Raw genomic sequence first — 27,543 nt, forward strand, 5'->3', positions numbered from 1 at the left:
ATCAGCATTAGGAGAACATATGGGGGTAGTATGAGACAGCCTGGAGGTGGCATCAGCAGCATCAGGAGTCCTGAAAGTGACCTGCTGACATAGTGGGGCGGTGGGTGGCAGTACCAGTACCCGGTAACGAAGGTGGGTAAAAAAAAAGAAGAACTTGTCATCAGATGTGTGGCATCAGGCAGGTGGCAGAATCAGAATAGTAGCTGAGGCCCGTAGGCAGAAGAAAACAGTCTCTTTTGTAAAAGTGTTAGTGTGCACAAGTTAAGTATTGAGGATATGCATTACATAAATCTTAACTTTTAATAATATTCTTAGGATAAAATATACGTACCCAAAAAATTTTTTAAATCAAACAAAAGGAAAGGTGTGCAAAAAACACCATGTGCCACCTACACCACCAAGTACTTGTGGTCTGATGTGGAGGAATGTCTGTAACTGGGGAGCAGCACCTTAAATATGTTTTGCCCTATTCATATTTGTGAAATGTTGGTGTGGCATCATGGTCAATCTACTCTGATGCATCAGACATTGGTGGGTGGAAATCCTGGCTGATCCATGCCTGATTCATCTTCACAAGGGTCATTTTTCGTGGACAGATGAGTTCTCCTTGGGGTTACTATGGCCCCCGCCGCACTAAACACCCGCTCTGATGGCACACTACTGACTGCAAGGTGTGTTGGCATGGTCATGTCAAGGTATGCCACCACCTGCTGGTTCAGGTCCTGCTCCAGGTCTACCTGCTGCTGCTGAGTTGCTTTGCTATGAGGGTGAAGAAAGATACTCATCAGCGACTGTAGACTCAGGCTGCTGCTGATGGAGCTGGTACTGCTCCTGCCACCCCACCCCTCCCCAGCAGCCATGGCAGTGTAAGGATTAGCGCAGAGGGCCCCCCGAGTCAGACCTGCAAAAGGATGGACGATGGCACAGATAGGCATCAGCCAACTGACTACATAAGATGTCTCTGTAGTAGGTCATTTTGTCCTCCCTCTCAGTGGGTGTAAAAAAGGCCCCCATTTTGTGCCGGTAGCAAGGGTCCAGTAAGGTGGAGAGCCAGAAGTCATCCCGCTGCCGAATGGTGACAATTCGGCTGTCACTACGCAAGCAACTGAGCATGCATTGGGCCATTTGTGCAAGTGACTCAGAGGGACTCCCTGCCACCATCTCCATTACATAATACCCCGGTGTGTCTGGGTCCTCTGTCTCGCCTTCTTTATAACCCTCTAGCTCCTCTGGCTGCTCCTACTCCTCCTCTCCTGGCATATGACTAGAAAAAATGCACATCTCACAAAAACAGTGGCGTAGCTATTGAGGTCGCAAGGGTCGCAATTGGGCCCGTCGCTGCCAGCAATCTTTATGTATTTTTTCAATTACCTGAGCACCGGCCCTTTAAAAATCAGCGCAGGGTCAGGGGCATGATGGAAGGCCAGGGGCTGATGGGAGTAGACATGCTCCACGCAGGTATGCATGCACGCATGCACGCAAGCCAGCTCAAAGACCCTGACGCGTCCCTGCCTCTAACTCTGTGTTATCGACACCAGTAAGAGGCAGGTGCAGCTGCCCGCCCGCCCCACATCGCTGCAGTGAGAAGGTGAGGAGACATGGGATGTTCATTGATGAGGAGTCTGAAGATCGGGTGATTGATGAGGAGACAGAGGGCGGGGGGGGGGGGGGGGAGAGAGCCTGATTGATTGACTGACTGATGAGGAGACTGGGGGTGTGGGGGTTATTCATTGATGAGCCGGGCGAGGGGGGGGTTGATAAGGAGACCATGGATGGTGGGGGTACCTAACAATGCAGAGACTGAGGAGGGGGTGCTGGGGGGATTGACTGAGGATGGGGTGCTGGGGGTGGGGGGGGTTGGACTGGGTGGCGGTGTATGAGGTGATAAGGAGACTGATGATGGGGTGTAGGGGGGGTCTGGGTGGTGGTGTATGAGGGGATGAGGAGACTGAGGATGGGGTACGTGGGGCTTGGTGGAGGTGTCTGAGGTGATGAGGAGACTGAGGATGGGGTATGGGGGGGGCTGGGTGGAGGTGTAGGAGGTGATGAGGAGGCTGAGGATGGGGTATGGGGGGGCTGGGTGGCGGTGTATGAGGTGATGAGGTGACTGAGGATGGGGTACGGGGGGGCTGGGTGGCGGTGTATAAGGTGATGAGGAGACTGAGGATGTGGTACGGGGGGGGCCTGGATGGAAGTGTATGAGGTGATGAGGAGACTGAGGATGGGGTACAGGGGGGGCTTGGTGGTGGTGTATGAGGTGATGAGGAGACTGAGGATAGGGTACAGGGGGGCTGGGTGGCCATGTATGAGGTGATGAGGAGACTGTGGATGGGGTACGTGGGGCTTGGTGGAGGTGTCTGAGGTGATGAGGAGACTGAGGATGGGGTATGGGGGGGGGCTGGGTGGAGGTGTAGGAGGTGATGAGGAGGCTGAGGATGGGGTATGGGGGGGCTGGGTGGCGGTGTATGAGGTGATGAGGTGACTGAGGATGGGGTACGGGGGGGCTGGGTGGCGGTGTATAAGGTGATGAGGAGACTGAGGATGTGGTACGGGGGGGGCCTGGATGGAAGTGTATGAGGTGATGAGGAGACTGAGGATGGGGTACAGGGGGGGCTGGGTGGTGGTGTATGAGGTGATGAGGAGACTGAGGATAGGGTACGGGGGGGCTGGGTGGCCATGTATGAGGTGATGAGGAGACTGTGGATGGGGTGCATGGGGGGGCTGGGTGGTGGTGTATGAGGTGATGAGGAGACAGAGGATGGGGTACGGGGGGGGGCTGGTGTATGAGTTGAGGAGGAGACCGAGGGTGAGGTGCGGGGGGGCTGGGTGTAGGTGTATGAGGTGATGAGGAGACTGAGGATGGGGTACGGAGGGGCTGGATGGCGGTCTATGAGGTGATGAGACTGATGATGGGGTACGGGGGGGCTGGGTGGTGGTGTATGAGGTGATGAGGAGACAGGATGGGGTGCCAGGGGGGCTGGGTGGTGGTGTATGAGGTGATGAGGAGACTGAGGATGGGGTGCAAGGGAGGCTGAGTGGTGGTGCTTGAGGTGATGAGGAGATTGAGGATGGGGTATGGGGGGGCTGGGTGGTTGTGTATGAGGAGACTGAAGATGGGGTGCAGGGGGGGGCTGGGTGGTGGTGTATGAGGTGATGAGGAGACTGAGGATGGTGTGCAGGGGGGGGCTGGGTGGTGTATAAGGTGATGAGGAGACTGAGGATGGGGTGCAAGGGAGGCTGAGTGGTGGTGCTTGAGGAGATTGAGGATGGGGTATGGGGGGGCTGGGTGGTGGTGTATGAGGAGAATGAGGATGGGGTGCAGGGGGGTGGGCTGGGTGGTGGTGTATGAGGTGATGAGGAGACTGAGGATGGGGTGCCAGGGGGGGTCATGGGTGGCAATGTAAGAGGTAATGTCTTGGGTAAAGACTTAGGGGTACTGGGGGGGGGGGGGAGAGACAGAGAAGCCTGGAGGAGGACAGTGCAGGAGTGGGATTCAGCCGGACTAAGAATAAACACTGTGTGACAGTATTATTATTATGGAAACAGTGTGAGGCAGTGTTATATTTGGAGGGCACAGTTTGTGGCAATATTTTACGCAGGGGTTACAATGGATAGCAGTATTATATTCAGGGGGTACGGTGTGTAGCACTTGGTGACTGACTAATAAGGTGACTTCCTCAAAGGGCCTGAGCAAACGGTAGGTGTCACGTATGAGCTGCCACTGGTTGACATTGAAGTTACACAAAGGATTACCCCTATCCACTTGAATCATCAAGAAATCGGTGATGGCTTTTCTCTGTTCGTATCCGTCCAACATATGGAGGCTGGAATTCCAATGGGTGGAAACGTCGCAAATCACATTATGTTGGGGGATACTGTTCTGACGCTGCAGCTCAAGGAGGGTGTGCTTTGCAGTGTACCAGTGGCTGAAGTGCATCCAAAGTTTTCTCCCCATTGTTAGGATGTCTTGCAGATTGGGGATCACTTAAGGAATAGCTTGACAACCAGATTTAACATGTGCGCCATGCAGGGCGCATGCCTCAGGCTTCCTTGTTGCAGCGCAGACAAGATGTTCTTCCCGTTGTTGGCCACCATGGTTCCCATTGCCAGTTTTCCTGAAGTAAGCCATGATTCGATTTCTTGATGAATGACTTTTAGCAGTTCCTCCCCTGTGACTCCGTTCGCCAAGGCAAACCTTGTGAAGAACAGCGTGACACCGCCGAGCCCTGCACACATGGTCTGCTGGAGGGGCACTGAGACTTGTTCGTGCAGTGGAGGCTGAGGACACAGTAGAGGATGAGGAGGCGGAGTCACACACTGTCACAGGACCAACATCCTGAGAGCGTGGAGGCGGAAGCTGCATGACCTGTCCAAGTTGCTGTTGTGGCTGTGCAGAAACCACATTCACCCAGTGGGCCGTGAAGGACATGTATTGTCCCTGACCGTACTTATAACCAGGGCCGGATTAACGTAGGGGCGGATGGAGCTGCCGCTCCAGGCCCCTACATGAAAATAGGCCCAGTGGCCTGCACAGACGGCCCGCATAGGCCGCCCGGCACCCGCGATAAATATGATAACAGAAAAAGAGGGCCGGCCCTGCTTCTTACTTAGGGCCCTGGGTCACTGCAGGCCGCTGCAGCACTTTTTTCTTTTTATAAATAGTTAGCCTCTGGCCCTTTAAGGTGAGTGCAGGGGCCGTGGCCGCAATGCATCTCTGGGAAGAGAGCCGAGGGATGCTCCTCCCCCTCCCCCCACACTCCTCTGTGTGCAGGCTGTAGCCCTATTGGAGCAGGCAGGTGCTTTGCTTCCTGTTCCATTGCTGACTACATCACCCACCCGCGCCGAAGGGGAACAGGAAGACTTCCCCTGCCCACCGCTGCGGCCCCCTATACAACAGGTAATTTTCTGGGAGGAAAAGGTTGAGGGGCAAATTGCTGTTTGGGGGGTCAGTGGGAGTTAAATGGGCAATTTCTTAATGTTTCCTGACCAGGGTGCCTCCAGCAGTTTTAAAAATACAACTCCCAGCATGCCGTTGGCTGTCCAGACATGCTGGGAGTTGTAGTTTTGCAACACTTTATCTATATATCTCCTATCTATCTATCTATCTATCTCTCATATCTATCTATCTCTCATATCTATCTATCTCCTATCTATCTATCTATCTAATTTCTATCTTATATCTCAGTGTTTGCTGACCATGGTGCCTCCAGCTGTTGCAAAACTATAACTCCCAGCATGCCTTTGGCTGCCCAGACATGCTGGGAGTTGTAGTTTTGCAACACTTTATCTATCTATCTCCTATCTATCTCATATCTATCTATCTATCTATCTATCTATATCATATCTATCTATCTATTATCTATCAATTTCTCATATCTATCTATCTATCTCCTATCTATCTACCTATCTATCTATCTATCTATCTATCTCCTATCTATCTATCTCAGTGTTTGCTGACCATGGTGCCTCCAGCTGTTGCAAAACTATAACTCCCAGCATGCCTTTGGCTGTCCAGACATGCTGGGAGTTGTAGTTTTGCAACACTTTATCTATCTATCTCCTATCTATCTATCTATCTCATATATATATATATCTCATATCTATCAATTTCTCATATCTATCTATCTATCTATCTCCTATCTATCTATCTATCTATCTATCTATCTATCTATCTATCTATCTCAGTGTTTGCTGACCATGGTGCCTCCAGCTGTTGCAAAACTATAACTCCCAGCATGCGTTTGGCTTTCCAGGCATGCTGAAAGTTATAGTTTAGCAACAGCTGGAGGCACCTGGGTTAGGAAACACTGATCTATCTATGTATCTAATATCTATATTATATCTGTGTTTCCAATATACCATTGTACCCAGTATACCAGTGTACCCAATATACCAGTGTACCCAATATACCAGTGTACCCAATATACCAGTGTACCCAGTGATACAGTGTACCCAATATACCAGTGTACCCAATATACCAGTGTACCCAGTGATACAGTGTACCCAATATACCAGTATACCCAATATACCAGTGTACCCAATATACCAGTGTACCCAATGATACAGTGTACCCAATATACCAGTGTACCCAGTGATACAGTGTACCCAATATACCAGTGTACCCAGTGATACAGTGTACCCAGTAATACAATGTACCCAATATACCAGTGTACCCAATATACCAGTGTACCCAGTGATACATTGTACTCTTCCCAGGGCACCGGCGGCTCTTCTGCCCCACATAGTGGATAGTCCTGATAGGCAGGGGCATATACTGTCACTGGGGTCCGGGTATATATACTGTCACTGGGGTCCGGGTATATATGCTGTCACTGGGGTCCGGGTATATATACTGTCACTGGGGTCCGGGTATATATACTGTCACTGGGGTCCGGGTATATATACTGTCACTTGGGTCCGGGTATATATACTGTCACTGGGGTCCGGGCATATACTGTCACTGGGGTCCGGGCATATACTGTCACTGGGGTCCGGGTATATACTGTCACTGGGGTCCGGGTATATATACTGTCACTGGGGTCCGGGTATATTCCTCTTTCCTTCCTCATTAAACTAAAGGGCTCTTGTTTTTCTTGTCCTGTGATTTCAAATATATTTTTTTATAGATAATGTGGAAGTTAGTAGGTGGGGGGGGGGGCCTTGAGTTGTATAAGGGGCCCCAACATTTCTGATGGCAGCCCTGGTCTTGTATATAATCACTTATATGGTATACAGACCCTGTGTACAGCTGGTAACTTTTGCTATATGGGCACTGTGTGGGGGAATACTGGTCTGTGTATAGTGGTTTTATTGAGTACAGTATGGCGGTATTATCAAGTTATTGTGTGATTTATATATTTCCTCCTTGTATACTGGTATTCTTGTGTGGTGGTATATATTTCCTCCTTTTATACTGGTATTCTTGTGTGGTGGTATATATTTCCTCCTTGTATACTGGTATTCTTGTGTGGTGGTATATATTTCCTCCTTGTATACTGGTATTCTTGGTCATGGAAAATTATCTTACCTACGTTAACTTGTTATATATTTTCTTTTCTTTTATTTTGTGTGTAGGTTGGGGCATTAGGAGGCATTTGGATGGGATAGGGGCATGGCAGAGATGTGGCCATGGGTGGAGCCTCACAGGGGGCCCTTGCTTTATATGGTCCGAGGGCCCTGAGTGTTGTCAGTCAGCCCCTGCCTGGGTGGTCACATGGGCTGGGTAACCTCCTGACCAGCGTGACTCACGTCACGGTATCGTAGGACGCTCCTTCCCCCTGTCAGAAAGATGATGGTATGTGCTGCTTTCCTGCCTGGCCCACGCCCATCAAAAATCTTTTACTGTGTGACAGCGGCTGAGGTCCCACAGGCGGTCATTGTTCTCTGTTTCTGAAGTCCCCCAAAAAGGTACCACCACCAGTCATGAACTGACTTGCAATTCAGGTACATAGAAAAGCTAGGTGACAATTTCTCACCTAGATTTTCCATGCTCCTGAATGGCATGCTTGCCTATAAAAGCTCAGTTTTTATAGGCAGACATGCCATTCAGGAGCATGGAAAACTAGGTGAGAAATTGTCACCTAGCTTTTCTGTGTACCTGAATGGCAATGGTGCTTATCATAGCTCAGCTATTATAGATAGATTTACCTATAACCTTTCTGTCATATCTGTCTATTCTATGGTAAGCAGATATGCCATTCAGGAGCCCAGAAAAGCTAGGTGACAATTTCTCACCTAGCTTTTTCATTCTCCTGAATGGCATATCTGCTTATAATAGCTCAGTTATTTAAGACAGATTTGACTAAAGGCTATAGGTAAATCCTATAATAACTGAGCTATTATAAGCAGGTATACCATTCAGAAGCATGAAAAATCTAAGCGAGAAATTGTCACCCAGCTTTTCTGTGCTCCTTAGTGCCATTTCTGCTTATATTTTAAGCTAATATAGACAGATTTGCCTATAATTAATAGTAGGTTATCCTTATAGGCTATAAGCAGCAATGGCATTCAGGAGCACAGAAAAGCTAGGTGATAAGTTCTCATATAGCTTTTTTATGCTCCTGAATGGCATATCTACTTATAATAGCACAGCTATTATAGACAGATTGGCCTAGAAGTTATAGACAGGTGTGCTTGACCCCTTCCTGCGAAAAAAAAGTAATAATAAAATTTAATTAACCCTTTCCCTAATAAAAGTTGAATGACCTCCCTTTTCTAATTTTTCAAAGAAACATTTTTTATCCAAAAAAAAAAAAAAGTGATATCGCTGCTTATAATGTTGAGTAATCTGCATGGTCAATGGCCCAATTTGGGTATTGTTGTAATCGTATGGACCTACAAAATAAAGCTAATGGGAGAGACTTATCAAAACCTGTGTAGAGTAGTGGTGCAGGTGCCCATAGCAACCAATCAGATCGCTTCTTTCATTTTTTAAAAAGCCTCTGAAAAATGCGATCTGATTGGTTGCTATGGGCAACTGCACCACTCTTCCTCACAGGTTTTGATAAATCTCCCCCAATGTGGGACTGTTTGCAAAAAGTGCTCTGTGTAGAAAGACCCCAAAATTGCATTTTTATTCAAGTTTGTCCCACAATATTTGTTTGTCATTGCAAAGTATAATTGGTGACGCAAAAAAACAAGCCCTTATATGAGTCTGTAGGTAGAAAAATAAGAGTTATGTATAGAGATGAGCGAATCGGAGCTGACGATCCAGAATTCATTACGAATTTCAGAAAATATACGATTCGCAACGAATGTGAATATCGCTGCGATTCTATCGCACAAATCGCTTCATTAAACTCTATTTACTGCGGTGCAGGCTCCAGGGCATCTAAAATGGCAGATCCACATGTCAGTATATGGGGCAAGGAATGCTGGGAAGGCGGGAAGGGAGGTAGACATGATGACCCTGAATCACATGCAGGATGTAGCCAGTCACCCCTGTGATGTCACAGCCCTATATAATCGGTAGCCATCTTGCGGACAGTCACTTCATTATATTACACTGCACAAGGATCATAGGACGCAGAGCCTGTGTGTGTTACAGCAGAGAAAAGCGCAGTCCTCCTAACATCCTCCTAGTATCATCAGATAAAAGAAGCGATCTGATTGGTTGCTGTGGGCAACTCAGCAACCAGCATATTCATCTATCCTGGTAATTTAATGTGCATAACGTGACGGATGCGCTTTATTTGTGTTAAACAAAATTGCTTTGTGTTGCTTTTTCATTTTATATATTTCGATAAAAAGGCCCATCAAAATCTTCAGCACCAGGCCCATGATCCTCTTAATCCGGCCCTGCTTATAGCTCTACGCTTCGGCGCTGCAGTGCACTTTGGTACACACTGACAGGCTCAAGGACTGGCCCACTTTCTGTTCCACAAAATTGTGCAGGGCTGGTACTACCTTCTTAACAAAGAAATGACGGCTTGAGACTCTCAATCTCGGCTCGGCACAAGCAATCAGTTTTCTGAAGTCCACCACTTGAAAAAGGGAGGGACTGCAGCACCAGCAACTTGGACAGGAGCTCATTCAGGTTCTGCACCGTTGGATGAGTGTGCGAATACTGTTGGTGAAATGAATGACTTAAAGTAGGTGGAGCATCTGGAGCGACAGAAGATGTCTCACAGCTCCCTACAGCTGAGGTGGTGGAGCCTTGGCTGGCTGAAACAGGGAGCGGTGTGCCACTGAGTGATGCAGCAGGCTGGACCACCACATCGGAGCCACGGTTCTCCCAGGCCGCTTTATGGTGGCGCTGCATATGTTGATGCAGGGCCGTGGTGCCAACATTGGGACTCTGCCCACGCTTCATCTTTTGCCGACACATCTTGCATGTGGCCAGGTTAACATCCTCTGGATGCTTAATGTAAAACTGCCACACCGCCGAGAAGCTGATTTTCCCATCAACAGTCCGCACTGATTGACTGCTACTGCCGCCGACTCCAGGAACCCCTGTTCCACTACCTCCTGGGAAGGTAGGCTGCTGCGAAATAGGTGGTCTACCCCAGGCACGTTTGGCTCCAGACTTTCCACTTCTGCCACCATGCTGACTGCTAACCATGCTACCACCTTGCTGGCTCAGCTGGCTCACAGGCAACCTGCAACCCTCTTCTCCTAATGATGAAGAAGCCCCTTCTGCACCCGGGTCTCAATTGCGATCTGCTTCATCATCATCACCATCAACAAGTATCTGCACGTCACTGATGTCCTCCTCAGGTTCCTCAACAGTGTCTGATTCAGGAGCCTGAACGCTCGCAACACCACCTCCCACGCCACTCTCCTCAACACTACTTGCCCACCTAGCGGAGGAAGCGGCGGATGTCTCCTCCACTTCTTGGCTGGGCAGTAGCTGCTGACTGTCCTCTAGTAGATCGTCCTCACTAAATAGTGGCTGAACCCACATTATAAGATACTTCTGTGGGGAACAGCATAGGACAGAAGCAATGGGAGGACAAGGACTGCTCCTGTGCCATGCCAACTGAGGGTTGTGTCTGAGGAACCCACCGACTGTGATGAAGTGAATGACCGTGTTTACCAAGTGATGACGGCAGATGGTTTGCTGGTCAGACACGACCGCTAGCTGATACCAAGAGCTCAGGCCTCTCGCTGCAACTCCTGCTGCCACTCGCCCCTAGTCTGCTGCGACCTCTGCCTGATGAATTTAGGCCTCTGCCACTCCTCTGTGCACGCCCTAGCACTTCTCTGCCTGACATACTTAGTGCGTATGTGAGTGGAGTATTATACGCTCCACTACGCTTAAAACAGTATTTGTCTACAACACCAGCAGGTGTGTACTTTTGGCTGGCCTTTCACAGCATCTAGACGCTTAAGACTTTAACAGAAACAAAATGGTATACCATTTAGATGTACACATGTGGTATGCACTTATGAGGGGAGGACAATGCACTCCAGTACGCTTAAAACAGTACTTATCTATAACACCAGCAGGTGTGTACTTTTGGCTGGTCTTTCACAGTATCTAGGCCCTTACGACTTTAACAGGAACAAAATGGTACACAACTTAGATGTACGTATGTGGTATGCACTTATGAGGGGAGGACAATGCGCTCCAGTACGCTTAAAACTGTATTTGTCTACAACACCAGCAGGTGTGTACTTTTGGCTGGCCTTTCACAGTATCTAGGCCCTTAAAGCGCAACTGTCATGAGGTTTGGGGCATATAACCTAACCACAGTGTGTGTATGGTGTGTAGACTATGTCGCCAGCCTTACTTGTATCCCTCTTATTATGGCTTTTATTATCTCAAAAAACACCTTTATATGCAGTCACTGACAGTCGGATAGGCGTGGCCAGGGGTTCGCTATGCCATGCGGCTGCCACGCCTGTCCCCTGTACATCAGCGCTGGGGCCGCTGTGTAATTGACACACAGGTCCCAGCGCATGCGCCCCTTATCTTTCATATGTGAGCACTGCCAGACATTACTTTACAGAGAGCAAGCGCTCACTTCAACTGTCTGATGCATCTGTGCGCATGAACAGTGCCATTCCTTCTCCTCTTTCTTCTTCTCTGTGCGGGAGACACGCTGACTCTCTGCCTCCAGTATTGCCAGGGCACACGGAGGTGTCAGACAGAGCGCTTGCTTTGTAAAGTAATGTCTGCCAGTGCTCACATATGAAAGATAAGGGGCGCATTCGCTGGGACCTATGTGTCTATCACATAGCGGTCCCATCGCTGGTGTACGGGTTATAGGCGTGGTTGCTACGGGGCATAGCAAACCCTTGGCCTTGCCCATCCGTCAGTGGCTGCATATAAAAGTGTTTTTTTAGATAATAAAAGCCGCAATAAGAGGCATACAAGTAAGGCTGGAGACATATTCTGCACACCATACACACACTGTGGTTAGGTTATATGCTCCAAACCTCATGACAGTTGCGCTTTAAGATTTTAACATGAACAAAATGGTACACCACTTAGATGTACGCACAAGTTACACTTAATAGAGGACAATACGCCTTTAGTGCTCTGCTCACCCTAACTGGCTGGCTACTATTAGCTTTTCAGTTGTTGTACACACCAGTGCTGCAGCACACAGTCGCTGTGTACTACACCCAAAATTGCACTCTCTCTCTTCTAGTGCTTCTAGGCTGGGTTAATTACTGCTGTAAAAAAAAGCTTTTCTGTGCCCCACACTGCTCTCTGTCCCTCACTCTTTGCAATAGAATGCTGATGTGACTGGGAGGTGAATCACTGCTGTAAAAATTATTTTCTGTGCAACACACACTGCCGTCTGTCCCTCTCTCTGTAATCTAGAGAGAGGGAGGAAGGCGCCTCATGTGCGGGATCAGTAGATCTTGTAGGTGGGGGTAGGGGACGGTAATTCCCAAGCCGCTTACCAAAGTTGGTTGTGCGCCCACACACAACAAGGTAAAGAGCAGAAGAGATGTAGAAGAAGGTCCACTGCAGCCCTCCTGGGTAAGAGTAAAATCAAAACGGAATGACCAGGGAGTCAGGAGTTTGTCTGGCGCAGAGAGGAACCATCAGGCAGCCAAGTAAAATCAATGGATCTATTAGATGCAACGCGTTTCGCTGCGCATGCGCAGCTTCATCAGGCAGGATGAAGCTGCGCATGCGCAGCGAAACGCGTTGCATCTAATAAATCCATTGATTTTACTTGGCTGCCTGATGGTTCCTCTCTGCACCAGACAAACTCCTGACTCTCTCTGTAATAGAATGCTGATGTGACTGTCCGCAAGATGGCTGCCGAATATAAAGGGCTATGACATCACAGGGGTGGCTGGCTGCTGATATGCTGGCTGCATGCTGCATGTGATTCAGGGTCATCCTGCCGACCATTGTTCCCGCCTTCCCAGGATTCCTTGTCCCATGTCCTCACATGTGGACCGCGACGAGAGGCACGCCGACGCACCAAACCGAAGGATCCGCCATTTTAGATGCCCGGCCCCTGCAGCCTGGACCGCACTAAATGGAGTTTGATGAAGGAATTTGCGCAATCGAATCACCGCCATATTCACATTTGTTACGAATCTAATTTTTTCTGAAATTCGTAACAAATTGGACATAATGTCACACCAAACTCCAAAAATGGCCTGAACAAAATTATTGGCACCCTTAACTTAATATTTGGTTGTACACCCTTTAGAAAAAAAATAACTGAAATCAGTTTCTTCCTATAACCATCAATAAGCTTCTTACACCTCTCAGCGATGTTGGACCACTCTTCCTTTGCAAACTGCTCCAGGTCTCTCTTATTGGAAGGCGCCTTTTCCCAACAGCAATTTTAAGATATCTCCACAGGTGTTCAATGGGATTTAGATCTGGACTCATTGCTGGCCACTTCAGAGCTCTCCAATGCTTTGTTGCCGTCCATTTCTGGGGGCTTTTTGATGTATGCTTGGGGTCATTGTCCTGCTTGAAGATCCAAGATCTCAGACGCATACCCAACTTTCTGACACTGGGCTGTACAGTGCGACCCAAAATCCGTTGGTAATCCTCAGATTTCATGATGCATTGCACACATTCAAGGCACCCAGTGCCAGAGGAAGCAAAACAACCCCAAAACATCATTGAACCTCCACCAAATTTCACTGTAGTTACTGTGCTCTTTTCTTTGTAGGCCTCATTCCATTTTGGGTAACCAGTAGAATGATGTGCTTTACCAAAAAGCTCTATCTTGGTCTCATCTGTCTTGAACATGTTTTCCCAGAAGGATTGTGGCTTACTCAAGTTCATTTTGGCAAAATGTAGTCCTGCTTTTTATGTCTCTGTGTCAGCAGTGGGGTCCTCCTGGGCCTCCTGCCATAATGTTTCATTTCATTTAAATGTCGACAGATAGTTCACTGATGCTCCCTGAGCCTGCAGGACAGGGTGAATATCTTTGGAACTTGTTTGGCTGCTTATCCACCATCCAGACTATCCTGCGTTGACACCTTTCATCAATTTTTCTCTTCCGTCCACGCCCAGGGAGATTAGCTACAGTGCCATGGGTTGCAAACTTCTTGATAATGTTGCTCCCTGTGGACAAAGGCAAATCTAGATATCTGGAGATGGACTTGAAACCTTGAGATTGTTGTTATGTTTCCATAATTTTGGTTCTCAAGTCCTCAGACAATTATTTTCTCCTCTTTCAGTTGTCCATGCTTAGTGTGGCACACACAGACACATAATGCAAAGAACAAGTGAACTTCTCTCCTTTTTATCTGCTTTCAGGTGTGCTTTTTATAATGCCTACACACATTACTTGCCCCAGGTGAGTTTAAAAGAGCATCACATGCTTGAAACAATCTTATTTTCCCACAATTTTGAAAGGGTGCCAATAATTTTGTCCAAACCATTTTTGGAGTTTGGTGTGACATTGTCCAATTTCTTTTTTTCCTTCCTTTTTTGGTTTAGTTCCAATTCATACAAAGGGAATAAACATCTGTATAGCAAAACATGTGTTACTGCAATCCTTTTCTGTGAGAAATACTTCATTTTCTAGAAAAAAAATTCAAGGGGTGCCATCATTTACGGCCATAACTGTAATTTTATCACTAGCACCACTTTATTTTCTTCCTAAGATATTTTGGCCAATTCTAGTATCACTGTCGCTATATCGTCTGCATAACCTCATTGAGAAAGTTTGGGTACAATTAGGGAGATTCATCAAAACCTGTGCTGAGAAAAAGGTGACCAGTTGCCCATAGCAACCAATCAGATCGCTTCTTTTATTTTTCAGAGGCCTTTTAAAAAAAATAAAAATGAAAGAAATGGTCTGATTGGTTGCTATGGGAAACTGGTCAACTTTTCTTTTGCTCAGGTTTTGATGAATCTCCCCCAATGTATCTAATCTGAAAATTGAGTCCACTGTCCAATTGTTTGCCAAAAGCACTTTCGGTCCTTTGCGTAGCTTTGCGAAAGGGAACCTTGCAGGTGCCATTTGATCCAGAGGCAAAACATTTGGTTTATTGGGGTTCTCTTTCCTTTACGATGGACCGCATTCTCGTGCACAGTTTTTTGGTGAACAAGTTTTGCACTTTTTTCTTGCACTTGGGTGACTTTAGAGCACATACCACGGCTCTTAAAATAAAAGTTGTTTTATTTTGAAAATCAAAGTGGTAAGAACTACTGGACTTAGTCCTGGAATCTTATGTGCCTAGTGTAGAGGAGCCTGTAAAGGTATAAGTGAAGAGTTGACTTGTGTTGAGAGGGGAGATTCCTCGCCTCTCCAGTTAGTTTTTCAGTGACCTTAAGCGTCTATTCACACGTACAGTATTCTGCACATATTTGATGCGCAGGATTTGATGCACAGGATTTTCTGCTGCAGATTTCAATGTAAGCTGATTGACTGGACACCGCTTTAAATCCTGCGCATCAAATCTGCTCAGAATACTGTACGTGTGAATGGACCCTTAGAGAGATAGTAAAGAAGACAGATACTGGCCCTCATTTACTGAACAAAAACCGACTAGTATGTTATTCAAATTTAAATTTATTTTGTCGCATAGTGTCTGCGACATGTCTGCGCCAGTATGCAACATTGTGTGCCAAGAAAATCCGACAAACCCAACATTGCGTTGAGAAAAGCTTAAAAGGGGGCGTGATCTGTTGTAAAGGGGCGTGGTCGTCACACCCTTCCCATAGACTTGTATTGAGGGGGCGGGGCATGACATCACACGGCGGCGGATCTTCCGTCCCCGTGGTCACGATCTTCCGTCCCCGTGGTCGGGATGCAGAACCTCCAGTGCTTCCGGAAGCAGATACAGGTGGGTGCTGCATGCTATATTGCGGGGGTCCCCAGCGGCTGGACCCCCACAATCAGACATCTTATCCCCTATCCTTTGGATAAGATGTCTAGGGGGTGGAGTACCCCTTTAATGCTTACAACTTTGTGCCCCTATCCTATTACTGCATGACTGCACCCCATTGTGAAAAAAAATATATAACATTGTACGGATTAATGGTATGAAACACTGTTGTCCCTGAAGATAAATTCTCCACTGTAGGACACTAGTGTGAACACTATATTGTGCTGTACTATTTTAGCCATGTTTATTTGAAAGCATACAACCCCTATAATATTGGTTTATACATATATGCATTGACGAGATGTGGTGATATAAAAGGCAGACAGGGAAATAAGTAATACAAAGGTACATTTACTTCACTAAACTAACTCTTCATACAGCATAACTCAGAACATGTGTAATGTAGAGCATTAGGTAGTAGTTAATGTCACAAGAATAGTTTTACATCATAATCGGTGTGAAGGAGTTGACAAATATTGATTTTTTGTGTAAACAGTCTATATATAATAAACTCTGTTTCACAAATATGTAAAGCAGGATTAGACTAACTTTCTAAGTAACTACTAGGCACCTACAAAAAATCAAAACAGACAAATCACCAGGTCCAGATGGCATTCACCCCCGTGTTCTAAAGGAATTAAGTAATGTTATAGACAGACCTCAATTTTTAATATTCCGGGACTCTATAGCATCAGGGACTGTTCCCCTGGACTGGCGCATAGCAAATGTGGTACCAATATTTAAAAAGGGAACAAAAGGTGACCCCGGGAATTATAGACCTGTTAGTTTAACCTCCGTTGTATGTAAATTGTTTGAGGGTTTTCTAAGAGATGCTATTTTGGAGTATCTTAAAGGGGTACTCCAGTGCTAAACATCTTATTCCCTATCAAAAGGATTGGGGATAAGATGTTAGATCACAGGGATCCCGCCGCTGGGGACCCCCACAATCATTGGCATGGCACCCCAGTCATCCGTGCACGGATGACTGGTGACTACAGCCGCCACGCCCTCTCCATTCAGGTCTATGGGAGGAGGTGTGATGGCTACATAATAGCCATCACTCCCCCTCCCATAGACATGAATGGAGGGGGTGTGGTGTGACGTCACGAACACAGGAGCTCCACACTCCCGTGCTTCGGACGTCGCTACTGCCGGCCTGGAGATCGCGGGGGTCCCCAGTGGTGGGACCCCCGCGATCTAAAATCTTACCCCCTATCCTTTTGATAGGGGATAAGATGTAATGCACCAGAGTACCCCTTTAATGAAAATAACCTTAAGAACTAGCATGGGTTTATGCAGGATCGGTCCATTCAGACTAATCTGAGTTTTTATGAGGTAGGTCAGTTATAGATTGGTATAACCTACAAAAAAGGACCAATTTATGTAAAGGGGTCCAACAGTCACCCCCCCCCCCCCCCCCCCCCAAAAAAAAAAACCGCAAACCGCTACCAATACTATGAACCTACAAAAGGCATCTGCCCAAATTAAATAAATAAATATCACAAATTGATAATCAGAAAAATATTATGCTTTATTTGTACAGAAAAAATTTATATAACAAACAATGGAAATACCCATCCTCCCTTAAAAAACATATACACAAGACATAAGACAGTATTAAAAAAAATCAAATAGATGGGGGGGAACATCCTGGACAAGAGGCAGTAATATGAAAAAGTATAAGTATATGCACACACACAAAGGTATGGAACTAGCACAGGGATATATAATGATATAAATTCGTAAATATTGCACTATGCACATGAATTGTAGTGCTGTTCCTTATGTGCAAAGCAAAATAATTGGTAATGATCACTACAACTATACTAAAGTGACCAGTGCATGTGCACATATGCAACATAAGGTTCAGAACAAAGTGCAAAATATTATAACATTGCATATAACATTGTTCACATATCTCAAATCATAGACTATGGTAATACTGTTCCTTATGTGCAACAAGACATTTTATAAGTAATAATGATCACTGCAACTGATGTAGTGACCAGTGCATATGCGCATTTACAACATAAGGTGCAAGATATCAAATCATAGCGTATAACACTATTCCAATATACCATACCAATCAGTCTGAGGTGCGAAGGGTATACTCCAGGATGTCCCCCCACCTCACACTCCAACGCGTTTCGCCAAGCCTCCTCTAGGAGTAATGAGGTGGGGGACATGTGGGAGCATTTATAGGGCTGTTAATTAACATTTGGCCAATGTCTAACCTTTATGGTGGCGCCATAGGTATATGGCGCTTCCGTTTCCACGCAGCTCCAGCACACGCCGATGGGACCCGCCCGTCGACTTCCGCATTCAGCTGCAGACAGCGACGTCATGCGCAAGCCGAGAGGTGGTGTCCCGTCGGCGCGAGCCGGGCGCATGGGCACGCAATCGCTCAGCGTCACTCGGCCATATATAGTACTGGCAATTGCCAGGATCCAAGTACAAAACAGAAATCATAATGAAAAGATGAGTACCTGAGTGTGTGGGGGAGTTTACGGTAAAAGTGTGATTGGAAGGATGAGTGCGTGTTATGGTGTAGGGGAAGTGTGACATAATCAATATGTGTGAACATGGATCATAATAATAAAAAAACTACACAGCAAATGTGAACAAGAAAGGTTTTTTTGGGACACTACAGATGTGATAGATCCATGAAAGAAAGAAAATAAGTGTATGTAAATGAGTGACAGGAGAAGTGTATATGTTTAATGGATAAGTATACTAATAGTGATAATACTCAGCAAAATAAAACAATATGTTGTGATGTGTGATATAATATATAAATGTGAATAACATAAATATCCATCCATGTGATGACATCATTAATTAATTATGAGTGTAATGTGATGGCACTATAAAAAAGTATAAAAACGTGACTAATAATCTGCAGAAGTGTGAATGTGACCCAATATATAAGTGAATAATATAGATATTACAGACAATAACAAGTGTGAGAGTGACTAGATGATAGTTGATAAAAAAAATTATTTGAATGAATAGAGTGAAAAAAGGAGAGAAGTCCCCAGTCAAAGATGAAATAAGAGCTCCCATCCACCACAGGAACAATTTTTTTTTTAATATGCAGAAATATGGACAATATATCAGTGGAAATAGATTAGCATCTAACAATGAAAGGCATATAGCAATTAGAAGACGATCCCTGAAGAAGAATCCAGATCATTAAAGAGTAGCTCCCACCATCCTATTTTTTATTTTTTGCTAGCCCGTTTACGCCCCCCCCCCCACCGCTACGGCACTAGCCCGTATGTAATTCAATGTAATTCCTACTGATGGTATGAGTCAGTTTGATGTTCAAATTGTTTGAATTTTATTTTTTCAAAAAAAGTAGAGATTGTTCCGTACCTTGCCATATAAACAGGATGTCATCGATGAAATGCATCCATGTGATCAATTGTCCATCTTCTGAGATATCATAGGTGAGTATGTTTTCTCGTTCACAGTGTCCAAGGAAAAGATTCGCATAAGAAGGTGCGCATTTCGCGCCCATTGCCATGCCTTTTTCTTGCAGGAAGAACCTGTCCTTAAAAGTAAAAAAGTTTTTGTGAAGTACAAACTTCTGTAAGGTCACCAACAGCTGTAAAAGATGGGGATCCAGTCCTCTCATCTGCAAAAAATAACGACTTGCATTTAGCCCATGTGTGTGATCAATGCACGTATATAGAGACTCCACGTCACATGTTACCAAATGCATGTCTTTTTCTAGAGTAATTCCTTCAAGTCTTTGCAATACCTCTGTGGAGTCCCTAATATAGGAGGGCAGGTCACGAACACAGGGTTGTAAATAATAATCCAAAAATTGACAAACAGGTTCACATAACCCGCCCTCCCTGAGTCTTAATGAGAACACTAGTTTCTCATGTTTCTTGTAAACTCATTGCTTCTTGACGTTATTTAATTTATTTCATCTTTTATTTTTAGTCATCTTGGGGGACATCTTGATTATGTGGGTTATGTGGGGGGCCTAGCTTATACATCATTAATTATGTAATTATTAATGTTGCTTACCTTTTATTCTTTTTGTTATTCTTTAGCTTGATATGTCTTGGGTTGCATGCAGCCTTCACCGTCTTGGCCGACTTAATGATCTGGATTCTTCTTCAGGGATCGTCTTCTAATTGCTATATGCCTTTCATTGTTAGATGCTAATCTATTTCCACTGATATATTGTCCATATTTCTGCATATTAAAACAAAAAATTGTTCCTGTGGTGGATGGGAGCTCTTATTTAATCTTTCACTGGGGACTTCTCTTCTTTTTCACTCTATTCATTCAAATAATTTTTTTATCAACTATCATCTAGTCACTCTCACACTTGTTATTGTCTGTAATATCTATATTATTCACTTATATATTGGGTCACATTCACACTTCTTCTGCAGATTATTAGTCATGTTTTTATACTTTTTTATAGTGCCATCACATTACACTCATAATTAATTAATTATGTCATCACATGGATGGATATTTATGTTATTCACATTTATATATTATATCACACATCACACCATATTGTTTTATTTTGCTGAGTATTATCACTATTAGTATACTTATCCATTAAACATATACACTTCTCCTGTCACTCATTTACACACACTTATTTTCTTTCTTTCATGGATCTATCACATCTGTAGTGTCCCAAACAAACCTTTCTTGTTCACATTTGCTGTGTAGTTTTTTTATTATTATGATCCATGTTCACACATATTGATTATGTCACACTTCCCCTACACCATAACACGCACTCATCCTTCCAATCACACTTTTACCGTAAACTCCCCCACACACTCAGGTACTCATCTTTTCATTATGATTTCTGTTTTGTACTTGGATCTTGGCAATTGCCAGTACTATATATGGCCGAGTGACGCTGAGCGATTGCGTGCCCATGCGCCCGGCTCGCACCGACGGGACACCACCTCTCGGCTTGCGCATGACGTCGCTGTCTGCGGCTGAATGCGGAAGTCGACAGGGGGGTCCCATCGGCGTGTGCTGGAGCTGCGTGGAAACGGAAGCGCCATATACCTATGGGGCCACCATAAAGGTTAGACATTGGCCAAATGTTAATTAACAGCCCTATAAATGCTCCCACATGTCCCCCACCTCATTACTCCTTGAGGAAGCTTGGCGAAACGCGTTGGAGTGTGAGGTGGGGGGACATCCTGGAGTATACCCTGCGCACCTCAGACTGATTGGTATGGTATATTGGAATAGTGTTATACGCTATGATTTGATGTCTTGCACCTTATGTTGTAAATGCGCATATGCACTGGTCACTACATCAGTTGCAGTGATCATTATTACTTATAAAATGTCTTGTTGCACATAAGGAACAGTATTACCATAGTCTATGATTTGAGATATGTGAACAATGTTATATGCCATGTTATGATATTTTGCACTTTGTTCTGCACCTTATGTTGCATATGTGCACATGCACTGGTCACTTTAGTATAGTTGTAGTGATTAGAGATGAGCGAGCTTACAGTAAATTCGATTCGTCACGAACTTCTCAGCTCGGCGGTTGCTGACTTTTCCTGCATAAATTAGTTCAGCTTTCCGGTGCTCTGGTGGGCTGAAAAAGGTGGTTGCAGTCCTAGGAAAGAATCTCCTAGGACTGTATCCACCTTTTCCAGCCCACGGGAGCACCTGAAAGCTGAACTAATTTATGCAGGAAAAGTCATCAACCGCCGAGCCGAGAAGTTCGTGATGAATCGAATTTACTGTAAGTTCGCTCATCTCTAGTAGTGATCATTACCAATTATTTTGCTTTGCACATAAGGAACAGCACTACAATTCATGGGCATAGTGCAATATTTATGAATTTATATCTTTATATATCCCCGTGCTAGTTCCATACCTTTGTGTGTGTGCATATACTTATACTTTTTCATATTACTGCCTCTTGTCCAGGATGTCCCCCACCCCCCCCCCCCCCCCCCCATCTATTTGATTTTTTTAATACTGTCTTATGTCTTGTGTATATGTTTTTTAAGGGAGGATGGGTATTTCCATTGTTTGTTATATGAATTTTTTGTGTACAAATAAAGCATAATATTTTTCTGATTATCAATTTGTGATATTTATTTATTTAATTTGGGCAGATGCCTTTTGTAGGTTGTTATAGATTGGACCTTGGTGAAGCTGTGGATGTTGTGTATCTGGGCATTTATTACTGTGCCACACAAAAGGTTAGTACATAAAATGAGGATGCTGGGACTAGGGGAGGATTTATATTTAAATGGGTTAGTAACCGCCTCAGTGACAGGAAGCAGAGGCTGAATACCAATAAAATTTACTTTGGTTGGGTGACAGTTACAAGTGGGGTATCGCAGGGGTAGGTACCGCTACCAAACAAACCATTAAGGTATTTGTCAAGCTCACATAAAAAGTTCACAGTCCAGGTTTAAAACTGGTGACAATTAAATAGATACCCAAACACAGTCAAAGTAATAATACATAAGCATACATAATAACACAGCTGGTAAACATACAGCATAGTGTGTATACAATTCATGCAATTCATTTGGTGAATTATAAGCCCTTAATTACATGTATATAAAACCTGATAATCCCACCACATGTGACCAGTCTTATACCCATAACCTGAAGCTGACGCTCTGTAAAAATCCTCATGTCACATCTCCTATACTGCCAGTACACACATGCAGCTCAACACCAGTTAGATCAAATTGTTCCATATGGCATATATATAAATATAATTACACAGTATTTGTTGCAAGTTAAAACCATACATTAGGCGAATTCCACCCACAGGATATTGTACATGCAGTATGGATAGGTAAGTATGGTGCTATAGATTAAATTCACACATTCATTTTGCCACACACGTCTCTTAGTCTAGAATTCCACAGAGGATTTTTATGCAAAAACGCCTTAAAAAACGGCAATTTTGCCGCACATCGTTTGTTTTGCAAAAAAAAACGCTGCATCCAGATGTTAGCTGCAAGTCAATAGTACACTGCAAAATGCCAGATCCGATCCACTTGACATTTTTCAGTTTGGAGTTATTTTTTATCCTTTGGGCGTTTTTCAGCTATTTTGGGCTCCGTGACTGGTTTTTAAAAATGCCCTCCAAATCCTAGTTTGGTGGTTTTATCGGGAAAATCTTGGAGGTTTCCTCCCATAGAAGTCTATGGAAGTGAAAAAACACCAAGAAAAGCACCATGTGCGTTTTTTGCAGGCAGTTTTTATTCTTTTTTGGGCTTTAGTGATCCAAAAAAAAGTGATGGTAACTTTTTTAATAAAATTTCGTAGGGTACCATTAAAAAAAAAATAATAAATAAATAAAAAAGATACAGTAGTGATGGAAAAAAATTGTATCTAACGAAATGTATCTTTTTATAACTAAATCTTTTTTATGACAGGGATCAATTTATGTGGGCGGGCAGGGAACTAAAAATGTAGCCGACAATAATAAAAATGTAGTGTGTGTGTGTTTTCACTTTTTTATTTTTATTTATTTTTATTTTTTAGGTAGTACTACTACTCCGAGCATGGAACAAACTGTTCCATGATGGGAGTAGTAGTACCTGTACTAATTGACAGATCGCCACGTCACATGCGGGACATCCCTGTGTCCCGCAAGATCTTTTCAGGACACAAGGATTTCCCGGTTACCTTTCTGCGGCACCGCATTAACTATGAAAACGCAGGGGCCGCCAGGAGGTAGCACACGCAGGGACTTCACTGATGTCCCGTGCGTGCGCCCATAGGAACGGAGGAGTGGCGCATCGAGGAGGAGGACACGCACACGCATGGTAAGTTGAACGTCATCTTTGGTATTCCGACCACCGTTCCTCCAGTCCTGGGACCTACTGCTATGGCCTATAGGCCATAGCAGTAGATCGTGACCCCTGACCGGAGGAGCGGTGGACAGAACACTGAAGTTGGGCAGTACACAGGCATACAGCCTCCAACCCTACACTGTATATGGCTGAAGGCTGTAAGTCTGTGGGGGAACTATACTGCACCTAATGTGGAAAACTATACTGCACCTAATGTGGGGGAACTATACTGCTCCTAATGTGGAGGAACTATACTTCCCCACATGTGGGGAATTATACTGCACCTAATGTGGGGAATTATACTGCACCTAATGTGGAGGAACTATACTGCACCTAATGTGGAGGAACTATACTGCACCTAATGTGGGGGAACTATACTGCACCTAATGTGGGGGGACTGTATGGAACCTAATGTGGGGGATCTGTACTGCATCTAATGTGGGGGATCTGTGCTGCATCTAATGTGGGGGAACTGTGCTGCACCTAATTTGGGAGAACTGTACTGCACCTAATGGGGGGAACTGTACTGCACCTAATGTGTGAGAACTGTACTGCACCTAATGTGGGGGAACTGTACTGCACCTAATGTGGGGGAACTGTACTGCACCTAATGTGGGGGAACTATACTGCACCTAATGTGGGGAACTATACTGCACCCAATGTGGGGGAACTGTACTGCACCTAATGTGGGGGAACTGTACTGCACCTAATGTGGGGGAACTGTACTGCACCTAAAACTGCCCCTAATGTTGGGGAACTGTACTGCACCTAATGTGGGGGAACTGTACTGCACCTAATCTGGGGTAATGTGGGGGAACTGTACTGCACCTAATCTGGGGTAATGTGGGGGAACTGTACTGCAAATAATGTGGGGGAACGATACTGCACCTAATGGGGGGGATCTGTACTGCACCTAATTTGGGGGAACTGTACTGCACTTTATGTGGTGTAACTGTACTGCACCTAATATGGGGGAACTGTACTGCCAACCTAATGTGGGGGAATTGTACTGTCAACCTAATGTGGGGGAACTGTACTGCCAACCTCATGTGGGGGAACTACACTAACTATGTGTATATGTGTGTGTGTGTATATATATATATATATATATATATATATATTTATACATACGCACGAGGGCGGCGTGAGTTTGTGCTTTAGGGTGCACACCCTAATGCAATAGGCTGCGCACGCCTATATATATATATACGCCTAGTCATATTTCCCACAGAGAGCTGTGATTGGCCAGATGGTTCCAGCCAATCACAACTCTCTGTGGGAAATATGAATTTGTGTATATATACGTCAGTGCAGGGGACCATAGAAGAGCTGCCGGCTGCATCTATAAATTATACAGAAGGATCGCAACGGACTCGGGTGATCTGTCAATTAGTACAGGTACTACTACTCCCATCATGGAACAGTGTGTTCCATGCTGGGAGTAGTAGTACTACCTAAAAAATGTATTAAAAAAAAAAAAAAAGAAAAGAAAAAAATTGTGAAGAGCGGCCAGCCACATCTATGCATTATACAGGAGAATCACAGCGGGTGTCAGAGTGACATCCACCGGGATCTTTACTTAACTGCAGGTACTAATGCTCGCAACGTGGAGCACACTCTGCCCAATGCTGGGAGCTGTAGTACCTGTTTTAATAGACAGATCGCTACAGGTGTCAGAAGTTACACTCATTGGGATCTGTCTATTAATGCAGGTACTACAGCTCCCAGCATGGAGCAGAGTGTGGTACATGTTGGGAGTAGTAGTACCTGCAGTTAAGGACAGATCACAGCAGGGGTCACTCCTGACACCCAATGCGATCGTCCTACATATTGCAGAGATGCGGATGAAGCGCAAGTGTGCAAAATAGCCAGTTATCGCCTCTGAGCGCACAAAGCGATGCCGTTGCTCTGATCCCGTGGCCGTCTCCACATAGGAACGTCTCGTGCCAAACCCGGTGGTGAGTGCGGATATGTCTGTTTATGCTTCCTACCTATGATATTGCTAGCTATCCTTTCCATTTATCCTAGCACCACCATCCAGCCAGTTTCTGTTTGATTGGCTCAGCTGTGCTTTTATACCTTCCTGGATACTTTATTCCTTTGACTCGGTTTTATCGTTTGGTGCCGTCCACACTTTCTCTACCTACACGTATGTCTATTTACATGTACAACTACTCCCATCATGGAACAGTCTGTTTCATGGTGGGAATAGTAGAACTACCTAAAAATATGTAAAAAAAATAGAGAGAAAAAAAAGTGAAACACGCACACATACTTTATTAAACATTAATTAAAATTCTGTTCTACAAAAATAAAAATTTCATTAAATAATATTTTTTTCCATTACCACTGCTTTTTTTTTTGTTTTTTTCGTACCCAACAAATTTTGAAAAAAGGCTAAAGGGGCCTAAAAAGGCAAATTCCACACAAAGGTAAAAACGCCAGAAAAACAGTGGCATTTTTTCGGGCATTTTTCAGGTGTTTTTAAGCCTAAAAAAATGCAATGCAAAAAGTTCACTGGAATCCTAGCCTTAATGTTGAATGTATCTTAAAAGTGGTATGCTCAGACCACAGTTAGAGAAAACTTTTGTCTCTTTATTCAAGAACCGGTAGCGCAGCTGCTTGCAGGGTTAATATTAATAAGACCATAAAAACAGTATTAAACAGCAAAGTCTTTCCTGCATCAAAAACACTTATTGTACCACTTAGTTGAAAAGGTAGAAGGCACACCCCTTTCATATGCCCGACCCTGGGTTTTGTCTGAACGGCTTCTTCCTGGGGCAATCTCATGATGCTACAAAAAGGATGACAGCTAATAATATATATATATATATATATATATATATATATATATATATATATATATAACATAGCAATGCAAATAAGCCAGGAGCACTAATGAAAAATAATATTGAATTGAAACGGGCAGCAGAAAGGTTGCATCATGTATGGAAGCTCAGGAAAACTGCTCATTGTCAAACTCTCCTTGTCTCAATGTAGATAATCCTGGGAAAAAGGAAGATGAATCTGGCTCCTCTAAAAAAAATGTAAACTTTTTTTAAAACATTAAAACATGTAGTGGATCATATAAAAAATTGCATAAAAGAGAAAAGCACTCACAAAACGTTGATGCGTTTCAATCTGTCAACTAGTAAGATCTCTATACCAAAAAGCACCTATAAAAGTCAGCCAGGGAACCTCTATACCAGAGAGCACCCATAAAAGTCAGCCAGGGAACCTCTATACCAGAGAGCACCCATAAAAGTCAGCCAGGGAACCTCTATACCAGAGAGCACCCATAAAAGTCAGCCAGGGAACCTCTATACCAGAGAGCACCCATAAAAGTCAGGCAGGGAACCTCTATACCAGAGAGCACCCATAAAAGTCAGCCAGGGAACCTCTATACCAGAGAGCACCCATAAAAGTCAGCCAGGGAACCTCTATACCAGAGAGCACCCATAAAAGTCAGCCAGCTGGCACTAACTTGTTTGTGCACTTAATTCTCACAGAAGCCGAGTGGGTAATGCTGAGTCTTTTAATCCCACAGAAGTTAAAGCGCAGCAGAGCCACAAGTTAACTTTGCCTTTCAGAGTGTTAAAATGTATCTTTAGGGTGTGTTCACACGCTGTTTGTTTTTGAGGGTTTTCCGCTGCCCATTTGAAAGTGGGCAGGCTCTTTTCGGCTGTCCGAAGCAGATTTTCCGCGGCAGAATTTACTCTGCGGAAAATCCACCACAGTCCCTACTGACTTCAACGGGGCTTGCGGCGGATTTTCCGCAGTGTTAATTCCTCCATGGAACATCTGCTGATGACAGCCGAGAAGAGCCCGCCCCCTTTCAAATACGCAGCGAAAAACCCGCAAAAACAAAAAGCGTGTGAACGCACCCCTAGAGTTCTTTTTCACATATCACTATGACGCAGCTCTGTGCATGATACTCATT

This window comes from Hyla sarda, chromosome 6 (assembly GCF_029499605.1).
Source record: "Hyla sarda isolate aHylSar1 chromosome 6, aHylSar1.hap1, whole genome shotgun sequence".
Lineage (NCBI taxonomy): Eukaryota > Metazoa > Chordata > Amphibia > Anura > Hylidae > Hyla > Hyla sarda.